Source organism: Mustela nigripes, chromosome 5 (assembly GCF_022355385.1).
Source record: "Mustela nigripes isolate SB6536 chromosome 5, MUSNIG.SB6536, whole genome shotgun sequence".
NCBI lineage: Eukaryota > Metazoa > Chordata > Mammalia > Carnivora > Mustelidae > Mustela > Mustela nigripes.
In genome coordinates this window covers 16,581,160-16,597,570 of record NC_081561.1, presented here as the reverse complement: position 1 = coordinate 16,597,570, position 16,411 = coordinate 16,581,160, and the positions used below count along the sequence as shown (strand labels likewise).

Genomic DNA, 16,411 nt, shown 5'->3' with positions numbered 1-16,411 from the left:
GGAACCGAGGCCATGGGGGAGGTCTAAGTATATCTTGAAGGCTGGCTCTGCGCCCTGACTTGGGGTGGTGCTGTTTACGGGTAAGGACAGAGCCATAAAATGCTAGAGTCTGAACACTGAGTGGGACCAGGACAGATCCCTATTTCATTCTCCTATCATGAAATGTGAACTACTCTCTTAGCGAAATGTGAGGCAAAGACCCTTCACTGAAGAGAAGTTCCCTCCTCAGCTCACTCCAGGCCCTTTCTAAGCTCCTGTGGTGCTGGGCAAACAAACGGGTGCTGCCCGTTTGCTCTTGCTTTAGGCCACGGAGCAAGTGTAGTTCAAAAAGGTGTTTCTAGGAGGACTTCAAGGGCCATATTGTGGCACTGGGAAAAGAGGAACCTTAGAGACCCCACTAGACTACCACAGCCTGGGAAGGGTTTCTAGGGACCTTCCGTCCCTCCGTAAAACAAAATGAATTGCTCTCCCTGTGCTCAGTTGTAAGAACTCTTACAACTCAGAAATAAGACAAAAACTCCAACTTAAAAATGGTCAAAATATTTGAATAGACATTTTTCCAAAGAAAACAGGCACACAGCCAGCCAGCAGTGTAAGTGAACACGGTCGACATCAAGAGCCATCAGGGAAATGCAAACCAAACCCACAATGAGATACCACTTTGCACCCGCTAGGATGGCTGTGACCAGGAAGACAGATGATAACAAGTGCCAGTAAGGATGCGGGCAAATCTGAACCTTCCTACACCTCCAGGGGGAATGCAAAATGGTGCAGCAGCTATCAAAACGGTTTGGAAGTTTCTTCAAGAGTCAAGTATCCATTTGCTATAAGACCCAGCCATTGCACTCGTTGTTAGTGACTCAAGAGCAGTGAAAACGTATGTCCACACGCACAAAGACTTGCACACCAATGTTCGTGGCATCATCACTCGTAATAGCGAAACATGAAAGGAAACAGCCCATCAGATGACAGACAGATAAAAAAATGTAGCCACACACCAGAGTATCATTTAGCAAGAAAAAGGAAAGAAGTACTTGCACATTCTACAATAGGGATGAACACTGAAACATTATGCTAAGTCAAAAAGCCAGACATGGAAGAGCAGATATTCCACTTATATGAATATCCAGAATTCAATTCCACTTATATGAATATCCAGAAAAGGCAAATGTCTAGAGACTGAATGAAGATTAGCAGTTGCCTAAGCTGGGGATGGGAACGGGAAGTGAGTACCAACAGGCACAAAATCTCTATGTGACGTGACGGAAAGGACTTAAGACCGGATCATGGTGGCAGGTGCGCAATGCTGGGAATACACTAATAACGCTGAATTGTGCACTTAAAATGGGTGAATTTTATGCAAAATTGTACCTCGATAAAGCTTTCAAAAACAAACAAGTACAATGGAACCAAGCAAGTTCAAACCAACAAGTACAACTGAATCATGCAGAGGTTAGGGGCACCAACACCTCCGTGCTATCAAAAATCTGCATATACCTTTTGAGTCCCCCCCAAAATTTCACTACTAATAGCCCACTACCAACTGGAAGCCTTATGAATAACATACACAGTCGATGAACTTATATTTTGTATGCTATCTGCATTATATACTGTATTCTTACAATAATGTAAGCTAGAGAAAAGAAAACCTTAAAAAAAACTGTGAAGAGGGGCACCTGGGTGGTTCAGTGGGTTAAGCCTCTACCTTCGGCTCAGGTCATGATCTCAGGGTCCTGGGATAGAACCCCACATTGCTCTCTGCTCAGCAGGCAGACTGCTTCCCCCCTCCCCAACCCCTGCCTCCTGCTCTGCCTACTCGTGGTATCTCTCTCTCTCTGTCAAAGAAATAAAATTTTAAAAAGAAAAGAAAAGAAAAAACCGTGAAGAGAAATACAGTCACAGCAGTGTAGGTATTTATTTAAAAAAATCTTCACCAAGTGGCCCTGCAAGGTTCAAACTATGCCATTCAAGGGTCAGGGGCACTGCTCCTCTTTACAAAGATATAGCTGAAAACCAGTTAAATCTGAATGACTTTGCTGCTCTCATCTCCCAGAGAAGACCTAGGTGGCAATGAACCTTAACCAAAGACTGCTCCGAGAGGCCACAGCTAGGGGCCATGACAGGGGGCAAAGGAGAACAGTGGTTTCACTGCCTCAGAATCACGGGGGAGGGGGCACCTGGGTGGCTCAGTCGTTAAGCGGCCTTCAGCTCAGGTCATGGCTCCAGGGTCCTGGGATCGAGGCCCGCATCAGGCTCCCTGCTCAGCCGGAAGCCTGTTCTTCCCTCTCCCACTCCCCCTGCTTGTGTTCCTTCTCTCGCTGTGTCTCTCTCTGTCTAATAAATAAATAAAATCTTTAAAAAAAAAAATCACCAAGGAGAAGCAGTGGGGGTGGGGGGGGCGGCGCAGAGAGTGCTTCAAAATGCAGGTTGCTGGGCCCCGCGCTCAGCAATCCTAACTCAGCTGTTCCGGGTACTCCCAGCAATCCGCATTTCTCAGAAGCACACTTCAGAGTAAAAGGAGCCGCACGCTGAAAAATCCTGTAATAGAAGCGCAGAGGAATGCTGCGGGAGCATATGTGCACGGGGTTGGGGTAGAGAAGGGCGGGTACTCACGTGAGCCCCGGGAAGTCAGGAAGCTCTTAATGTTCAGTTAGGCGCTAAGCTGAATCTCAGAGGATGAGGAGGCATTACTGCCTTCTCAACGCATAGTTCGGAAGAAGAGAGGTAAGTGAGGGTAAAAGCATCTCTGGGCTGATGCACGTGCCAAGGCACTGAGGCCTTACAGCTAGAAAACATCTCCGGAGCACTCACTCTGTGCCAGAAGGTAAGAGCACAGGGGAAAAGAGCACAGGGGAAAACCCAGGATGGACGGTAGCTGGCCAGAGCAGCGGATGCGGCTGAGGGGAGATGTGGGAACTCACTACAAGGTGGCAGTGGACTGGAGAAGGTCAGACCAGGTCTGGGGTGCCGGAGATCTGAGACAGCGCCACGCGCATCAGCAGGGCGGGGAGGGGAAGAGAGAAGGCACGATGTCTTGGCTGCCTTCCCTCCGGGTCCGGTGGTGCAGGCGCTAACCCAGAGAAGGCTTGCAGGTGGCCGGCTAAGGGGAGGACCTCAGTTTTCGACACCGAGTTCCAAGTGCCTACCGGGCTGACAGCTGGTGGCTGCAAGTAGGGAAAGGGAAAGCCCAGAGGGGCTTCTGGGATGGAATTATAAGTTTTACCTTACCTAATAATAACAACTGCCACGGGAGTTTTGGAGAGCTCGGAGGAGATGATGAAGGGGAGCTTTGAGAACTAGAAAATGATGCCTGAGTGTCACTGTTATAATTTATCTCTGAACGTGCCCCAGCACCCCTCACAGGGATGTGTTCATGATTGCACAGGTCAGCGCATCTCCGATCCCCCAAACACGGCGACCAAGGACATTTGCGCACCACAGTTCTAAGGGGAGGCCACAGGGCATCTCAACGGCGGGGACACTAGTGACAGGAAGCAGAAAAGGGACTCGCATCTTATATGGTCAGTTATTTCTCACCACCTGACAAAAACTCCCTCACTCCTGAAACCCCGTCGTTTCGGTGTTAAGAATACCTTGTCTCTCAGGAATAACGAAGGCAAGAAGGTTTGCTGAAACTCCTTCTGATCTCAAAACTTTCTAGCCTTCACTGGGAGATTTATAGATGGTCAAAGAGCAGATTCGGCAGCTCTCTTAAAAGGAAAACCCCCAAGGACCAGTTCTCAAGAAAAGGGCCAGTTTTGTGCGTGGACATTTGTAACAAATGTGAACATGATGGTTTGACTTGGAACAGCCCAGTGATGGACTTGGCCCCAGGCCCCTTCCGCTTCTTCATGAGTCTCCAGCCCCAGGACTACTTCCATTCTTGACTTTGATTTATTACTTGTAACAAAATTGGTGTTTTCAAATAGAGCGGTGGACCACCAAAAGATTGCAGGTTCTTTTTTTTTTTTTTCCTCTTTGGACTAGGAAGCCCAAAGTAAAGGGGATACAAAGAGAACGGTGGGGTGTGGGGTCATGGGGAAAGGGGCCACAGGAAAGCATCAAAAGGAGGAGGGAGCTACCAGTGTGGGTCAAGAGGGAATCACCCACTCCAGCCTCTCTCTAGATGGCGTTCAAAACTCAAGAAGCAAAAAAAAAAAAAAACAAAAAAAAACAAAACAAAACTCAAGAAGCAACTTCCAGACTCAGACAAATGACAGTTGGGTGAACCGAGGAAAGTAATCAAAACTGGAAAAGGAGACTTATTTGGGAATGTGTTCCTGGGTGTTTTTTTTTTCTCTTTTCTCCCCAGGGTTGACCCAAAGTTGGAACTATGCAGGGGGTTCAGGCAACCAAATCTCTGAGAGAACCCTCCTCTTTTTGGCCAGAAGACCTGGAAAGGAGACTCTGTAATGGAAAAATGAACAGAAAGTCCAGGGGGTTGTGGGGGACGGTGGGGGGGGGGGTCCATTTTCCTCTCCCAAGTGTAGCTGTAGGCACAGAGCTGCTCCTCAGACCAGCAGCAAAATAAGCACCTGAAAGCTTCTCCCGAGTTGCTACGTGGGGGGCAGGGGAAAGAGGTCCCTGTGGTCCAGGGTACAGGGAGAATCCCTATGAGCGGTTTCCCCATCCTTTCTTCTCACTGCTCAACCCTGAGGATGGCCCTAGTCTTAGGGGACTAGACCACAGCAGTATGAGCAGCTAAAACTACCAGAGAAACCCAGTCTTTCTGGCTAGAAGCCCAGGTAGGGGGAAGGTCTCTTAGGGGCAGGACCCAGTGAGAGGAATCCCAGAGAAGACAGAGCCGGAGAAGGAGATCCCTTTCTTCTGTGCAAGAGGCAGCACAAGCCCCAGTCTCGCTCGGAGCTGCGCACGTGTGGGACGGATCCAGAGGCTTTGAGATCTGAGCTGTGGGAGAACCCACTGCTCAAGCCCAGACTAAACCCTAAAAAGTACTTCCATGCGACCCAAAGCAGCACAGCAAAACTGCACTGATGCTGGAACCATTGCCCACAGAACGCAAGCTAGAACTGGGCTGACTGCCTGGTAAACAAAAGAAAACAAACCCACAAACAAACAAACAAAATATATAGATATGCATTTCAAAATGACTCAGAGTCTCACAATGCAATGCCCCAAATGCCCAGAGTCCAACCCAAAAATATTTGGCATGCAAGGGACTGGGAAAACGTGTTCAATTCTCAAGAGAAAATACGGTCCATTGATGGCAACCCCCGCCCCCACCAGTGACACAGATGTTGGAATTACTAGGTAGATTTCTTTTTTTTTTTAATGGTTTGTTTGTTTGTTTTTTAAGATTTTCTTTATTTATTTGACAGACAGAGATCACAAGTAGGCAGAGAGGCAGGCAGAGAGAAGAAGCAAGCTCCCCACTGAGCAGAGAGCCCGATGTGAGGCTCAATCCCAGGACCCTGGGATCATGACCTGAGCTGAAGGCAGAGGCTTTAACCCACTGAGCCACCCAGGTGCCCCACCAGATAGATTTCTAGGACCTGTTTTAACTGTGCCTTGGGAGATAAAGGCAAACACCCTTAAAATGAATGGAACGACAGACATTCTCAACAGAGGCAGAGATCCTATAAAAAAGAAATAAGTGAGTATTTTAGAGCTGAAAAATACAATGCAAAACAATGCATGGATGAACCCAACAGCAGGATGGCAACTGCCCTGGGAAGTCACTGTGTACTTGGTGGTAGCGATATTTGATCTAAGAACAGACAGAAAAGGAACTGAAGGAAAAAATGAACAGAGCTTCAGAGGTCTGTGGGGGTGATATTAAATAATCTCACTATATATATATATATATGATATTTTATATATCCTATATATTACATATATATAATATTATAATTAAATATGGTGTCCTTGGGATCCCAGGCGAGGACAAAGAGATTGAGATGGGAAATATACCCAAGAAATAATGAGCAAACATTTCCCAAACTTGGTGAAAGCCACACGTTGACAGATCCAAACAATACGATCTGTCTGGTTATTAAACACAGGCACATCATTGACACTGAGGGCCTCCAAAGGGGAGATCAAGAAAGACCAGTAAAGTGAAGACGTAACTGCTTAAAAAGAAAGAAAACCTGAGGGGCTATCCATCATTCCCTTTTGAGAGGTGTCACAAGCATCAAGACCTTTCACTCTGAAATGTCTTCCCTGAATCTAGCAGAACCAGGAGTCCCTAGAACTCTGTCAGTCAGCAAATTGTTTCCTTTACCAACACTGAATGTGCAGAAAGGTTTGCCATATTACTGACCCCTTGATTTTTGGTCTGAAAACAGAGGAAGGATAGGTTATAAAAGGGATTTTCAAATTTTCACTAGTAAATATCCAGAAAGCATTTTTGTAAAACCCTCCTGCCCATTTCTAGATTGACATGTAAAAAATGTCACCAAAATGTGAATGGCTGCAAAGAATGTAACCTTTAGCATTGTTACCACTGATGCATAAAAATAAAATTATTTCTCATTCTCAGCCACTGAAATTCACACTCACTGCAAAAAAAAAAATACTGGAACAGGCTGCTTTTTGACAATCACAAATTTTGCATAATTACATTTTCTCCTCAAACTTATATTTCCATTCTTCTTGCCCTGTAGAAATGTATCCCAGTATTATTTATTTTATGCCTTAATGTCTTTTATTCATTATTCTATCATACTTTTCTGCAGCAAAACTATGTTTATAAACTTCAATTTAAATTCAAAGTCAAGGGGTACCTGGGTGGTTCAGTGGGTTAAACCTCTGCCTTCAGCTCAGGTCATGATCTCAGGGTCCTGGGATCAAGCCCCACATAGGGCTCTGCAGGGAGCCTGCTTCCCCCTATCTCTCTGCCTGCTGCTCTGCCTACTTGTGATCTCTCTCTGTGTCAAATAAATAAAATCTTTAAATTCAATGGCAAAAGAAAAAAGCTCTTCTGATTGCTACCATCATAACTCTGAATGCTACTTATCTAGACAACACACATATTACAAATGGTGACAAATAATTACTAAATGTACGTAAAAAGTAATTTTTATTGGAAAACCCTCTCTCTCGAGCACTTTCATTTTTCAGTGTTTTTTTTTCATGCATCTGTGGATGAATAAATTTATTACCAGAATGAGTCAAGGTTGAACATCAATTTCTCAATTTTTGTTTTTATCAAAGTAAATGCTGGGAAACTATGTTCACATAAATGAGAAGATGGGTAGGGGTGACATTTTGTCATAGAAATGTCACTCCGTTCTTTGAACTCCTGAGTGTACTAACATCACACGGTGAAGAAATATCAAAAATTATTTGAGTCACCAGAGTACGGAAAAGCCAGGAGGACTGATGAGTGAGCTTCCTCCCCACTCATCCCTCTGCCTTTTCTCAGCCCGTCACTGTCTTGGACGAGGGCCAGTTACAACTCTGCAGACATAGCAGTTAACTTGTAGAAAACTGATGGGAAAGCAGGTAATTATTGTCTATAAGCACATAAAGAGTTTTGCCTTGTGAAGGTTGGACTGACTTCCTTCTCCCACCGCGGAAGAAGCCGGTTTAACACCAATTAAGCAAATTCATTTCAACCTTCCCATCAATGATCTCCTTTGAACTGACTACAGACCTTTCCAGCTCTCTCATTTTTTAGTATGTTTAAAAATGTTCATTTTGGGGCTCCTGGGTGGCTCAGTCAGTTAAGTGTCTGCCTTGGCTCAGGTCATGATCCCAGGGTCCTGGGATCCAGCCCCTTGCACACGGGCTCCCCACTCAGCAGGGAGTCTGCTTCTCCCTCTCCTTCGGCCCCCACCCGTTCCTTGTGCATACTCTCTCTCTCTCTCAAATAAATAAAATCTTTCAAAAAAGTTCATTTTTCATTTGTATGAGAGTCCTGATTTCATGCTTTTCTAAATTTGTCCTTTAATATCGGTTTACAATTTGATTAGATCGATCTTCAATATGTGTGTGTGTGTGTGTGTGTGTGTGTGTGTGTGTCTTTGGTTTTTGTTTGTTTGTTTTAATTATTTTCATTAACATATACTGTATTATTTGCCCCAGGGGTATAGGTCTGTGAATCATCAGGCTTACACGTTTCACAGCACTCAGCATAGCACAGACCCTCCAGAGATTTAGAAAACACATGATTTGCGATGTTGGGCGTTGGAATCATTCACTTTCACTCCCCTAAGGCTGAGATTCTGAAATGTCCCCCTTTTCTTCCTTCCCCACTCCCTAGATGACACCCTTGGATAGTGGAGTTTAGTAAAAAACAGGTTAGAAATAGGACTTCCTAGTCAAATGAATTAGGAAGATGGATTAGAGATACAGGATTTTCTTGGGCAGAATGCGAGAAAGGTGCTTATGGAAAAGAAGGCGGGAGACAGAAGCTCATCTCTGGGGCAGGCCGGCTCTCAAGAAGACTCCTCTGGAAAAAGGACACAGGGAAGAGGAGGACTTGAAAATTTACTTTCTCAAAACACTTGTGTGCGGGTACCTCGGGGAAAGTCTCTAAATACAGTTCATGTACACAGTTTGAAGACTTTTGGCCTAAAGAAGCACAATACTGAGCCCCACCCCTAATGCCAGCCCCACCTAGACTCATGGGCATGAGAAAACCTCTTTTTCCAAGTTGTCAGTGGCTGGAGAACTTTCATTAGATAATCGTCCACCTTCCACGCAGACGAGACACTGAGGGAAGGACGAAGGGAGAGACTCTTCTGAAGTAGAACAGAAGAAAGGGAGCCGGAGGGCCGTCCACAGAGGGAACTTTGAACAGGGGAGCGTACCATGAGAGCACCGAGAGACAAAGAAGCGAAATGGAAATGAACGGGGAATCCAAATCACAACTTTAAGGATTTTGGCTCAACACTTGTGAACCTGCATGGGACCCCTGACGATCTCCAGCCACAGCTTCCAGCATGCTAGAAGATGATACCAGGAGAAACTGTGCGTGGTCAGCCGAAAGCCAAGCTACCAACTGGATGGAGTCTTCTTCCAGCAACCTACTCGCCACCTGACGCTGGATGGGAGTGAGCACAGGCCCCAAATAGTGTTCAGTGGATGAAAAGACCACCCTCCTATCTCACCAGCCCCCTACCTACACGCTCCGGGCTTCTAAACTGAGGATACACAGAATGGACAGCCTCCACGACACATCAGACTGTAATCAGACAGAAATATGCTCTCGCCACTACAAAGCCTATTGCCCCTGATTCTGGAAAAATTCAATCCGCTAGTTGTCTTACCGTGGTCCATTTTGACTGCTTCTTATTGTTTTAAAATACTCAATTTATCTCATAAAAATCCAGAGACTCTGAGGTGCCTGGGTGGCTCAGTGGGTTAAAGCCTCAGCCTTTGGCTCAGGTCATGATCCCAGGGTCCCCGAATCGGGCTCTCTGCTCAGCAGGAAGCCTGTTTCCCCCTCTCCCTCTGACTGCCTCTCTGCCTACTTGTGATCTCTCTGTAAGATAAATAAATAAAATCTTTAAAAAAACAAAATCCAGAGACTCTGAACACCTGGGTCGCACAGTCAGGTTAAGCGTCTGACTCTTGGTTTCGGCCCAGGTCATGACCTCAGGGTCATGAGACTGAGCCCCACGTCAGGCTCCAGGTTGAGCACGGAGTCTGCTAGAGTTTCTCTCTCCCTCTCACTCTGTCCCTCCTTGTGCTCATCTATGTGCTACTATGTTTGTCTCAGCCGTCTCCAGCATCTAGCTTCTCCAGGGACCACCTGCCTCTTTAAAACTACATGGAGATCACCTAGCTTCAATCTCCAGACTCCCAGAACTCTCCTGTTCCTCTCTTTTTTTTTTTAAAGATTTTACTTATTTATTTGAGAGAGAGAGAACACGAGAAGGGGGGAGGGGCAGAGGGAGACACAAACTCTCTGCTGAGCAGCGAACCCAACGTGGGACTTGATCTGGGGGCCCTGAGATCATGACCTGAGCCGAAGGCAGACACTTAGCCAACTGAACCACCCAGGTGCCCCTCTCCTGCTCTTTAATACCCTATCAAAACTCGAGTGATTTTGGATCAGACTTGTATATTGTAGAATGGCCTTTAAATTCTGAGAAGCTGGGGACTATGGGAACTTCAAGTTACCTAATTTATCCTCTCATTAGATAGATGTGAGTTTCTATCTTGGGACTACTGGACCTCCTTCACTCGGTTAAGTGGTCAATGAGAAGTTAGGATGATTAGATGTCTAACTGATGAGATGGGTCAGGTGAAATTATTATTACTAATCCATAATAATCAGAAGTTCTTCCTCTGGTTTTAGAACACTTGCTATGTCAATTCCTACACAAGGCTGTATCCTGCAGTCAAATGCTCTACCCCTGGGCTATACCCCCACAAGGCTGTATCCTGAAAAGGAAACTGTCCTCTTTACATAACTGCTCAGTAGAAGAAGATGTTTTCCATAAGTGAGAAAAGTTCTACTTAGGAAAAACAAAACAACATAAAATTCCCCTGATATAAAAGCTCATGTGAAAAGATAAATATTGCGTGATTTCACAGACATGAGGCACTGAGAACAGGCAAATCCCTAGAGAAAGAAAGTGGAATGGTGGTTACTAGGGGCTGGAAAGGGAGGAATGGGGGTTATCATTTGAAGGGAGCAGAATTTCAGTCTGAGGTGATTAAAAAGTTCTGGAGACGGACGGTGGTGACAGTCACACAACTTTGTGAATGTACTCAATGCTGCTGAATTGTACACTTAAAAATGATACAAACGGTACATTTTAAGTTGTTTACTTTACCATAATTAAAACAGGAAAAGAAAACCCTAGAAAAATCCCTTATAATGGCCTGCTCTGACCTGCTTCCTCTCTTCCTAAGTAAAAGTAGAAATAGCCAGGATGAAATCCAAAAGCTCACAGCCCGAGTCGGGGCAGGCTTCGAAAGTGCCCAGGGCTAACATGCCAGGTTTCCAATTGGCTCCTTGTTACTAGAATAACCAAACTAAGTCATGTCAGAAATACTGGCCTGCCCGGCAGGGATACACATACAAGGAAAATGTTAGTAAGGTTTAGAAACCACTTAGGACCTTGCTGAAAGTCTTGTCCCTCTGACTTAATAAAATTGCTCTCTGTCCCATCCTAAATCCAAGTGATAAAAGGGAATGAAGATGCTCGTGGGGTATGGGGTCCTGCTGTGAAATTAGCTGTACAGTTTCAGACCCACACTTTTCCACACTTCTTGGGATATCACATAATAGATATTGCTATTAGAATCTAAATGGAACAAGAAACTAGGATCCCAGTTCTTTTCACTTCGTTTGGGGGAATGAGGAAGATGGAGACATACCATTAAGGTACAAGTCAGAAGAAGAATCAACTTCTTCTCTTCTTTTTGTCATTAAAATATATGATATAGTCACATTCACACAGAAGAGCTCCTGCACATCTGTGCCAAGACACAGAGAAAAAGTCTTCACAGCAATGCACTTTGCAAAACATGGGAACTATCCCAAATGCTCGCCAGTAAGAGAATGGATAAATGACTTGTGGAATGTTTGCCAACAAGGGCTACGTAGCTACCTGCAGCAATACGGACAATTCTTAAAAGCTTAAGGTTGAATTTTTTTCTAAGTGAGAATATATACACCCCTTTCATAAGTCAAACACCAAGAAAACCTAAACAGCCCATTGTTCAGGAATACATACATATGTCATAAAGCAGTTTTACAATAAAACTAGGGATTAATTGACACAAAATTCAGGGTTGGAGGGACCTGGGGAATGGCACAGGAGAGGAGCGCGAAGACGCAACAGGACAGGTAACAATATAGAAGGTTTTTGTTTTGCCTACTTTCTGTTTGTTCTCTTTAACAGCTTTACTGAGATGTAACACATAGGAGACAATTCACCCATTTGAAGTGTACAGTTCATTGATATGTGTAATCATCACCACAGTCAATCTTAGAACATTTTCATCAGCTCAAAGGAAAACCCTGTAGCCTGTAACTATCACCACCACTAATTTACTTCCTGTCTCCATAGATTGCCCTGTTCTGGACATTTTCATAGGAACAGAGTTAAACAAACTGTGGTCTTTTGTGACTCGCTTCTTTCACTTAGAATATATTTTTTTAAAGATTTATTTATTTATTTGACAGAGATCACAATAGGCAGAGAGGCAGGCAGAGAGAGAGAGGGAGGAAGCAGACTCCCCACCGAGCAGAGAGCCCGATGTGGGGCTCGATCCCAGGACCCTGGGATCATGACCTGAGCCGAAGGCAGAGGCTTAACCCACGGAGCCACCCAGGTGATCCTCACTTCCTTCTATGGCTACTATCCCACTCCGTGGGTAGACCACATTGTATACATTCATTCATCAGTCGACGGACATTTTTAGCTTTTAGTTATTATGAACGGTGCTGGCATAAATATTTGTGCATAGGATTTTGTGCACACATAGACTTTCATTTCTCTTGGATGTATATACCGCGAAGTGAAATTGCTCTATAATATGGTAATTCAGCTGAACTTTCGAGGAACTGCCAAACTGTTTTCCAAAGCAGCTGCACCATTTGACATTCCACCATCAATGAGTAAAAGAGTTCCAGTTCCTCCACATCCTCACCCACACTTACCAGCTGATTTTTTTATTCTAGCCATCCTATTGGGTATGAAATGGTATCTCAGTGCGATTTGGTTTGTACTTCTCTGATGAATAATAATGTTGAGCATCTTTTCCTTACTTACTGGCTATCTGTTTATCTTCTTTGGAGAAATGTCTATCCAGATCCTTTGACAATTTTTATATCGGTTATTTATCTTTTTATTACTGAACTGTAAGAGCTCGCTACATATTTTGGATGCAAGCCCTTTATCAGATTCATAATTCTAAAATATTTCCTACTACTCTGTAGGTTATCTTTTCACAAATATCTAGCTCTTAAACCCTAGTTTTTAATGAGGTAATGGTGGCCATTTGAACACAATGGTTATAGCTTATATATGCTTAGCCTGTTATTTTTATGTATAAAATATTATGTAACTAATAAAAAAATAGAACTTCACATACGAAGATGTCTGTTAGGAAATATTCAAGACAACATGAAACACTCTAATACCCAAATTAGTTAATGCTATTTTTGAAGGTATGTAAAAACTCCTGGGTATGACTCAGGCACTCAAATAATCTGGCCCATGAATCCCTTCAAAAGCTCTTCCTCAAACTATCACTAGGCTCGTGGAAGTAGCAAAGTCCTACCAACAGAATGAACCTGCCTCAATTTCCTCCTGTCTTTATGCCTCCCCTTCCTCTCTCAAGCTAAGAATTATTTTTACATGTTTAAATGCCTGAAAAAAAAAATAAGACTATTTCTTTCCTGGTGAAAATTATATGAACTTCAAATTTGTTGGCAAATTTTTTGAGCCAAGGGCTAGAGTGTAAATATGGAGGTTTTGCTGGCCATGTGATCTCTTCAGAAGCTACTTAACTCTACTGTTGCAGTGAAAAAAGGCAGCCGTAGACAATACACAAAGGAATGGTGCGGCTGAAACTTATGGACTCTGAAATTTGAAGTTCATACAATTTTCACCAGGTCAACAACAAGCACCAAAAACCTCTTTTCTGCAAGTCATGGCCACTTCGATGGTCACCCACCTGACTTCTCAATGACTTTTTCTCTTGAATAAATATGATACCTTGATTCTAATTCTATTAAGGATTTTTACATACGGGAATTCACGGAAGAGGTTTTCTTTGCAAAATACACTTTATCTTCAACAAGTCGTGATTTAGCCACACTCAAGCTATTGAGTCAATTACTTTGAAAAACTTTGACTTCCTGCTCAGGACAGGCTGAGTCAAATACTGTTCCCGCCTGAAAGAAGTTCCAAAAACCCCACCCCTGCCCTCAAAAGGCTTATAGTCTAGTTAGACTTTAGTAACTTAAGAACAATTTCCTTAATCTTACATTAAGTGAGCTCAGGTATTTTACCAAGAATTCTAAGGCACGTTCCTTAAATTAAAAGAAACCTACATAGGCAGTAAAGGAATAGTACCTGCCAACAATTCTGGTAAACCATGGTGCCTGAGTCCCATAGGCTTCTGCATTGCCAAGACTCAACAGAACCAAAGGTTCTTGATGTTTCGCTAAACGTTCAAGCTCCGATGTGGCAGTTTGGACCCAATCCTAGCTCCATGTCCTAAATGCTGTCACCCATATCTACTCTACACAATGCATCAATTCAAATACAGCTAAAAGTTGCAGCCTGTTTGTGATGCCGGACAGCACTCCGAGGAGAATAAAGGAAAGGCCATCTGCATATGCAATCATTAGCCCTGAAAGTGCTGCTTGCCCGACAGCCTTCGACCCAAAGCGGCCAGGGACCCAGCTGGAGAGAGGCCCTATTCCGGGCTGTCCCCTCAATGCCTCAGTTGCCTTTGCATTTTTTCAAAGTGACTCACTGCCTCTAGACAGGTTCTGCAGACTAGCCAGGTCCTTTTCTTTCCAGCACTTTCCAGTCGCGGTGCCGGGGTCGGATCCAGCCCGGTCACAGTCTCCCCCATCTCCCCCCACGCCCCACCCCCCCGTGCGGCTCGCAGCCCAGCGGGCGAGGACCCCCAAAGTTCAGGCGGGCCTGGGGCGGCAGCGCGGGGCGGGTAGGCCCCGGCCGGCTCCCGCGCGCACCCCGCCTCCCCGCGCCCGCCCCGGGGCGCCCGCAGCGGGGACAGGGCGGGGGGCAGGGCGCCGCGGCGCTGACCCAGATGGGGCGGCCGCCCCCGCCCCGCCCCCCGGCCCCCCGGCCCCGAAGGCTCCCGCGCCGCCTCCCCGCCCGCGCGCCGCCGCCGCGTCGCGGCCCCCTCCCCACCCCAGCCCGGGGGCGCAACTTCCGAGCGGCCGGCCGCGGGGCGCCCCCCGCACCTGCCCCCGGCCCTCCCCGCCCGCGCCGGCCCCGGCCCGCAGCTCCCGGTTACCTGCCGGGTGTCCCGGGGTCCCGTCCCCGGCGCCGCAAATCCGAGTCCGGCCACTCGCGCCGTCCTCCCGCGCCCTCCTCCCCCCGGAGTCGGAGCCGGTGTCAGTCACGCCGCTCCCGGGCAGAGTCGCCGGCGGCTTCCGGGAGCTCCAAATACAGACGAGCGCGGGGGAGAGCGAGGGAGGGCAGAGCCCCGCGGGTGCGGGTGGGAATAAAGGCGAGCCGGGAGGAGAGGGGGCTGCAGGGAAGGAGGGGCAGATGGGCCGTGGGAGACGAGGAGGGGCGCGGGGAAGGCAGGGGAAGGGGGAGAGAGCCTGCCAAGCGCCCGGCTACGGAAGAAATGGATTCACCGCGTCAGGCAGCCTCGCGAAGAAGTCTGGAAAGATCCGGGAGACTCCGGGCCGGAGAGCCGCAAATAGGCTGGCTCCGCCAAGACTTTGCAGAGATAGGACGGGTACTTCGGAAGCGAGAGACGGGCCTGTGTGCCCCCACACCCCCATACGTCAAAAAGGGTCCTGGCTGGACAGGGAGGTGGATGTCTGACGCACTAGCTAGCCATCAGGCTCAGATGCATTCGGGTCTTGTCAAGACATTTTCTAGCATATTTTAGAAAATGCATCTAACATACAGCATCTTTAAAAGAATAAATGCCCAATTATTTAAAAGCAAACCTATCCCAAAGCACTCTACTTTTATGTCTATTTGTGGCCATTTCCCCTTTATATATTGATTGATTATAAGTATAAAATTAGAGGCCTCACATTTTTGTTAACATGAGTAGAAGGAAAACATTGATTTTCAATTTTCATTATTTATTTCAATCTGAGAAAGTGGACTTGAAGCTCTTCACTGAATAAATGCCAGGAAAATAATTACAGAGGAGAGAAGGAGGGGGGTGGAAATTGATACTTCTTAAAGCAAAAATTTTCAAACAAATAAGAGGATGAATGTCTAAAAACCTAGTGTTTTCTGTCAGTGGTAAAATCACATTTAGTTTGGTTCTGAGCCTTACAAGGCTTATTCTGACCCGATAGTCACAACTTACATAAAGGTCATTGCTATTACACATTGCTTTTAGTCTACAGGGAGATGCCTCTTTGGTTCCCTTTGTCTGAAAAGAAGGGAAACAAAATGGCATAAACATTGGTGTGTGATGGGGCGCCTGGGTGGCTCACTGGGTTAAGCCTCTGCCTTCGGCTCAGGTCATGATTTCAGGGTCCTGGGATGGAGCCCCACATCAGGCTCTCTGCTCAGAAGGGAGCCTGCTTCCCCCTCTCTCTGCCTACTTATGATCTCTGTCAAATAAATAAATAAAATCTTTAGAAACAAAACAAAACATTGACATGTGAATGTGTACACTGTGTATATCCAAGAGCCAGCACCCTCCCTATCATGCCTGTGCCTTGCGTTTGGTAGGTATCTGATACTGAGTAATGAATAAATGAACAAATGGATGAATGAAGTATATTTGTATTTAGAATATTGATGTT

At 45.8% G+C, this 16,411-nt stretch overlaps 1 protein-coding gene across 2 annotated transcripts in view; it reads right to left on the bottom strand.

Annotated features, from left to right (window-relative positions):
• CAP2 (cyclase associated actin cytoskeleton regulatory protein 2) overlaps positions 1-15,071 on the bottom strand; it is a 137,274-nt gene extending 122,203 nt beyond the window's left edge. Inside the window, exon 1 of one of the 2 annotated variants that reach the window (XM_059398939.1) lies at positions 14,923-15,071. The gene's annotated coding sequence lies outside the window, so the exon portion shown is untranslated. The remainder of the gene's footprint in view (positions 1-14,922) is intronic. The other variant, XM_059398938.1, reaches the window with a different exon arrangement.
• Positions 15,072-16,411: the final 1,340 nt, after the last annotated feature.